The sequence below is a fragment of the Amblyomma mixtum genome, chromosome 10 (genome assembly GCF_055824585.1).
Source record: "Amblyomma mixtum isolate Tamu chromosome 10, ASM5582458v1, whole genome shotgun sequence".
Classification (NCBI taxonomy): domain Eukaryota; kingdom Metazoa; phylum Arthropoda; class Arachnida; order Ixodida; family Ixodidae; genus Amblyomma; species Amblyomma mixtum.
In genome coordinates this window covers 117,401,200-117,408,412 of record NC_143021.1, presented here as the reverse complement: position 1 = coordinate 117,408,412, position 7,213 = coordinate 117,401,200, and positions in this window count along the sequence as shown.

Here is a 7,213-nt window from a genome sequence, read left to right as displayed (position 1 = left end):
TCTTCTATAGCTTACACATGTGATGCATTGCATGCTTGCATGTATAGTAATATTGCACTTAATGATTGACTAATTGAGAGGGACATTGGTGATTTCAATTGCAAAGTGCCACAAAGAAGGCAGAGGCTGGTCTAGTGGTCATTGGGTCCATGAGTATATAGAGTAATAATCATGGTATAAAATTGCTAGTGTTAAAAAGTCAAGGAACACATTGTGTTCACAGACATTCCAGACTTTTTGGTATCACTAGTGTCTTGGGGATGGTTTATCAAAGTCATTTCACATGCAAGCTGTACCGCGTTGTTAACGCCAAAACTAAAACTGGATGCGAATGCCTTTTGTTCAACATGCACAAGACTTAGTAACAGGAACTTGTAGAAAATGCTGAAAACAACTCGGATCAAGCTTCTGTGTGTGCTGTAAAAGCCGAAGCATGACATTTTTTTACGCTCGACCATGATGTTTATTAAAATTTACTATTTGTCACTCAGATCTCTTGCATCAAACTAATTTATTACCTGCTGTAGAAAATTCGTTGCAAAATGGTTTAGAAGACAAAGATCAGATGTTAGTACCCACAGAACAAGAAGAGTTTCTCGTTAACACCTGAGAAACTTGCTCCTCTTGCAGTTCAAAAGTAGAGCTGCCCATGTCAACAGCTTGTTCTGCTTTTGGCTGCTGTTTGCTTACTGTTTTGTCTTTGTGCCTGTCTTTGTTTACGTCGTGGTGCCTGTAGCGAAGCTCTGCAGCAGGCTTTGATGCCTTGCCTTGGCTTTAGGTTTTCATTAGGAAAAACACAAGGCAAGCTCATCTTTTGCCTAGTTGCTAGTGTTGCTACTTACCTACCTTACCTTGAACACTGTGCATACAGTGCGTAAGTTATACATTTCCACATTTCTGTACATAGCTAGGCATCCAACAGCTGAGGTGCCAACCACTGGGGACATTTAACCGTACACAGGCTGGTGGTTCTCCTTCGACTGGGCTCGGAGCACAAAGTACACGACAGCAAAATGGCTACAGGCTCTCCTCTGCCTTGATGGGAAGCAACATTGATTTTACATCCTTGAAGCTAGTGAACGTTCAAGAGATGACACAAAACAAAGCATTTATTTTTGTACATTTTTTTCATCTACCTAATGCAGCAACCAGCATTGGGAAATCGAGTACAGAAATTCTTAACATTCGGAGTCGCAAGTTATATGTAAGTGGCATGTAATGCCCCACACCACCATGCAGGATGTGGAATGCATTGCAGTGCAGTTGCAGTGCATAACTATGCATGGTTAATTTTGTTTGTGAGCAAAGTTCTTATGCAACCATGCAGGTTCACATGGATGCATAAGACTTGAGAATGCAATGTCACAGCCTGGAGCAAATTTGCGCCCCCCCCCCCCCCCCCTAGCAAGAAATTTCACGTTCGAAAACAATGCTGAACCCCATTTTTTCGTCACGAAAAATGTAGACATGGTTCAAATGGGACCGCCCCCTTCAAGAATGACATAAATCTGGCTTTGGGCACAGCCCCTAATTAAAATATCCAAATGCTGTCAAGACTGGCATATATTAAAACAGTGTGCTACAAGCATGTAGTGTGATTTCTGAAAATAAGGTGCTAAAAGGAAAGCGTGGCACGGGTGGGATTAGGTGCTTGAATAGCCCGAACAATGAACACAATGGTTCTCCAGAAAAGAGTTTAGAACTGGTAAAGTGTGCAATGTGTCAACTGGCCAAGCACAAATAAGGGCGTGGTTGTTTCATTCCGAGTGTCGAATGCTATTCTGGCCTCATAGCAGTGCCCTTGAAAATCCATATATACGTTGCACTTGGTATACACCTGTAGAGCTTTTCCGAAACAGGATTTTGGCTAACTGCTAGCCAGGATGCATTGTTCACCAGCGGCAATAAAATGATCAAGACAGTTTCTGCAGGTATGTGTCCCAAGACCAAGTATAGTGCATTACGCCTGGCTGATAATGTACAGTCGGGGACAAAAGTCTCCGGACCACATGTTCCTCTATCGAAGCCGATAGCTCTGCTATTAGTCGGTGGCTGGAGACCACACTGGTGGACGTGAAAATTAAATTTTTGTTCTTTCATCTCGGCAAGTGTGGTCTCCAGCCGCTGTCTGATAGTAGAGCTATAAGCTTCGTTTGAGGAATACGTGGTCCGGAGACTTTTGTCCCCGACTGTACCATTACCAGTGAACTGTCCAAATTGTGCTGTAAATTTTCCTTTCCCAAGTGCCTTTGCCAAATGTTTGAGTCTTGACCCTTGAAATATTTATTCCATTCATCCAAAGATTGCTGGATTTTCCACAGCACATTCACCATCCCCAGGCACCACGCGTTCCGGAACAGCATCTGCAAGAATAAAGGCCAAGGCTATTTTGAAATGGGAGCCAAAGAAGCATGGAGCTGACCGACCAGTATTTATTTCACTGCAGCAGCATTTGGACAAGGCCAGCACACTGACAATTTCTCAGGCTCAGTGAAGTCAAGCAGACGTTTATTTGTTTATTTCAGAATACTGCAGGCCACTGCTTGGCCCAAGCAGGAGTGAATTTGCATTGTTACATAACCAAAAGAATAAAATTATACAATATTAGCAGCGTACGGATACAAAACATACATATAAACACTATTAGCAGGTAAGTAGATGATTTAACACATCAGAAAAATTTTGCAAGGGAAAAACAGATGCCGGTAACGAATTCCAATCTTGCACTGTCCGAGGGATTGATTGATTGATTGAAAACATCTTTATTTATTCAGTATTTTCAGAACATGTGGGTGGGCCGCCTAGTCCGGTAGTCCATTGGCTGCTGCTGCTGCGGTGGCCCTCCCCACCAGCCAGTGCTGACGGTCAGGATCATCGCTGAGCAGAATAGCCTCCCACTGCTCCTCCGAGGGGTTGGGAATGGGGTCAAGTAAGGGATTAAATTGGCATGCCCACACCATATGGTAGAGGTTAGCTACCTCTCCACAGTGTGGGCACTGCGGAGAGTATAGTGTAGGGTACCACAGGTGTAATTTAGCTGGTGTTGGGGGCGTCTCCCCCTGATGACCATGAAGGGTGCCGTGACCTGATAGGTTTAGCAGTGTATACTGACAATCTCGCGCCGTACAGAACAGCCAGAAAGGAGTACCCAACACCACACAAATCCCTCAATAAGTTAGAAGAGAACACCCTTAGGAGACTACAAACCAATGCACTGTCCTAGGGAAGAAACTGTATTGGAAACTGTTAGTTTAGCATGTTTAGCATATGCGCCAAGGGAAACTAAAATATGTTCATCAACGCAACTTCAGAGCGGTTTCCCTACGCACATGTAATGCATTGTTAGTGAAGGACAATTCTGTTTGATAATGGTTTGGTTGGTTTATGGGGTTTAACGTCCCAAAGCGACTAAGGCTATGAGAGACGCCGTAGTGGAGGGCTCCGGAAATTTCGACCACCTGGGGTTCTTTAACGTGCACTGACACCGCACAGTACATGGGCCGCTAGAATTTCTCCTCCAAAGAAATTCAACCGCCGCGGCCGGGATCGAACCCATGTCTTTCAGGTCAGGAGCCGAGCACCATAACCACTGAGCCACCGCGGTGGCTTGTTTGATAATGCTAGCATTTAAAAACTAAATAGTAAACCAGGCAATGCTTGGCTCTATGTTGTAGCTAATCCTCGTGTAGGTTCAGCATGATGTTTTTCCTGTGGCACTCTTCTTTTGGTGCACTAAGTGACCCTATTTATTTTAAAGCAGCGTGAAACACAGGACGTAGTGGAAAAAACAAAAGACGACACGAGCGCTAATGAATCCGTTCCAACTTGCCCAGTGTTCTGTTCTCGTTGACCCCATTGCCTGTAGGCAGGATGGAGACCTTGAGGCTTGCAGCCTCTTCTGGCGAGGCTCAGTCTGCTAGAGTGTTAGTGCAGCTGCACCAGATATCTGTTAGCCAAATTCAATGTTTTATTTGGGCCACACCTGCTAGTACGTACAGAACTCATCTCATGTAAGCAAAGTTATGGCCCTGCCACAAAGGGACATCATGACGTGAGGAATCTCAACAATTTTGCACCGGACTGATGTCACTTGGGAACAGCTACTTTTACCTGCGCAGTCTGCAAAAAAGGAGGCAACAATGGTATGGTTATTTTTGTTTCTTTCTTTTCACTTTGAATCCTACAAAGTATGCAGACTTGGCTCAAAGCAAATGAGTAGCACCAAAACTTCTGAGCAAAACTTGCTTGTAAGCATACGAATGCAGGAAGGTAAATTCATTCCCTTTTTATTCAAAAACGGTCCTGTTAGACTCAACAAAAGGATGAGGGAGGGGGGGGGGGGGCGGCACAAGGCCTTGCAATAAAGCAGCTGGATAAAGTAACACAGTCAACGAAAAAGCAATTGCCTAGTGGGTCAGCCCAATGTGCTTCGTGTGCTAGAACTGATCAATGAGGTCGGTGATTTACCTACGGTCCATTTTGGGTAGCATAATCTGTCAATTACAGGAGTCTATAATGACTGCATCAGATGGCCTTTTTTGCATGGATTCTTTTGAAATGTTATTGGTAGGCGAGATAGCGTTACTGATTTGTAAGTTGTTACCTCACAATTGCTTGTTGGATCATTTTCTAATATGCCATGTTTGAAGCACTCGTGCAAGTGAGTGATTTTTCTGCACACAAAAATATTACGCAAACTTCAACAATGTCTCAAGAGTATTTTTATTGCTAACACTGGGTTGCGGTTCGCGGCGTCCTGTATTACTTCGCTACCCAATCGCTACTGTAAACAAAATCAGCTTTTTAATGTTTGACTATATCAAACAACCCATGTATCAGAATTCTAGAGCTCATATTTTTTTTGTTGTGATAAAACTTCTTGTTTACGCAACAAAAAACGTTTAAGCAGCGGACTATGCTTTTGTCGTGGAGGAATTCTGTGCGCGGAAGCTGAATGTGGGCGGAGCTTCACTGCAGACTTAAGTTGTATCCGACTACAGCCCAAATTGACATTCTTCTAAACAATCTGCCCACCATTCTTCAGTTAATCTCTAGTCGTTGTACTATATCTCATTTTTAGCTCAATTCCGCGTTCGCAAAAGTCAGTCCCGGAACCTTTACACCCTTCCACAGTACTCGTATCACTTCATATCTATTGTATCCCCATAGTACTCTGTGCTTCATTATGATCGCATTCCTCTTTCCTTTTGCCTTGAGATGTTTTTCATCGGTCTTTAAATATTATCTTCGTTCATCAATCCACACCCCAGATACTTGTACTTTACGCGTGGAGTTTCACGCTGCTGTATCAAGGCTATCGTTAAGTACCATAACGCCCAATTTTTGAACACTAAATTCGAATCCACTGTTTGCTGCTTCATTTCCACAGATAACCGAGATGAGTTGTAGCTTGGCTGTCTGCAAAAAGTAGCACATCATCTGTACACACTTAACCCGGAAGACATTAGGCTATATTGTTTGTGCTTGTCGACTATGTAGGCTAAATTAAACACAGTTCTACTCACCTCTAGCTTGCGTTGCATCTTTGCTATATGAATCATGAACAACAGTGGCGACAATGGTCAACCGCGTCGTAAACCTCTTTCTCTCTTCACCTTCTTTGTACTATTCAGCCTCTGCCACTTTATTTGCATTGCAATATCCTTTTATACCGCCCATATAAGCTCGATTACTTAGCATGCAATCGCACAATCCCACATTTTCTATGTTTATGACCGCGAAAGTGACACCGTGCACGCAGAGACAGCTAGACAGCTAACTCACGCCCACCAGAGCGCTCACGGGCCCGCGGCGAACACTCGCTCACACTCTAGCGCATCGATCACCAAGTACTGGGACGCAGCTTGATAAATCCTAACAATTAATAAGCGGTACTTGCGAGCTTTCTTCTATTTCATGCATCCCAGTTACCTTCACAAACATTCATAGCGTCATGAACAAGCGCGATGAACTAAACTCTGTTGCATGCGCAAGTGACGCTGACATCGTTGTTCTGATTGAGACGTGGCTCAGTGCAAATGTTTCTAGCGCGGAAATTTTTCAGGGACCAAAGAAATACAGTGTGTACCGCGGCGATCGACACGGCGGTGGCACACTGATAGCCCGAAATTTCCTCTTTTCCAATCCTTACTATCTGCGATTTTGAAGTGCTCTGGGTCTCTGCCGCCGTCAAAAACATGCGAATAATCCTTGGTGGTTGCTACCGTGCCCCGAGCGCTCCAGCTTCTTTCACTGATAATCTTTATGACGCCATCAATTCAGGGGTTTTTCGTTATCCCTCAGCCCCCATTGTTCTCCTCAAGGATTTGAGCTTTCATAATATCATCTAATCTGGTCCTTATATGTATGTTCAGCTTTTCATCTAATGCAACTTGTAACGTGCCCGACGAGATATAATGCGCAGTCAGGTAATACGTTGAATTTAATACTTTGTACGCACTCGGATTTTGTATCTCCTATCACCTATTTACCTGGCTTGAGTGATCCCTCACTGCTTCATTTCGACCTCATCATTTCACTCCAGCGTGGTAGCTCAGTGGTGAAACCAGTGATTACAAAAAAAGGAAATTTTGATGCTATAAACTCTACGCTGGCCATTTATTTGGACTCGTACGTACCTTGCAGAATTCGACCAGCAAAGTGTACAATAAAACTGGGACCCCTTTTGCAATAAAATACAGGAACTCACGAATGCACATGTACCATTAAAACATACCCGATCTAACTCAAATGCTCCATGGTACACTAACACAGCCTTTGCAACAACAACAAAAAAATTACTTTTCTGTTCCGCAAAGCGTCTGAACAGTGCCAATCGCTGGGAAGCGTACTGGACGGCTGAAGTACGTTACCTGAAAGCGGTGCGCGACGCTAAAGACTTTTTCTTTAATAACACTCTTCCTTCAATGTTAAGAAACAGTCTGGGAAAATTTTGGAATATTCAAAAGGGTGGAAATTTGGGCTGGTTGGTGCATGGTCTGAGGCTAAAGAACAGCGCAAACGGGGACGAAGCAGAGAGAGGGACACGACGGAATATTGTTAATTCACGCGACAGTGATGATGGAGAACGGCCGTCATCATCTGAGTGTGCCTGTACATTGAATCATGTATTTTTGAATAACTTTTCATTATCGACTTGAAGTACGCTTGAAACTACTTTACAAACTTTACAATATAATTTTTCTCCGATGCC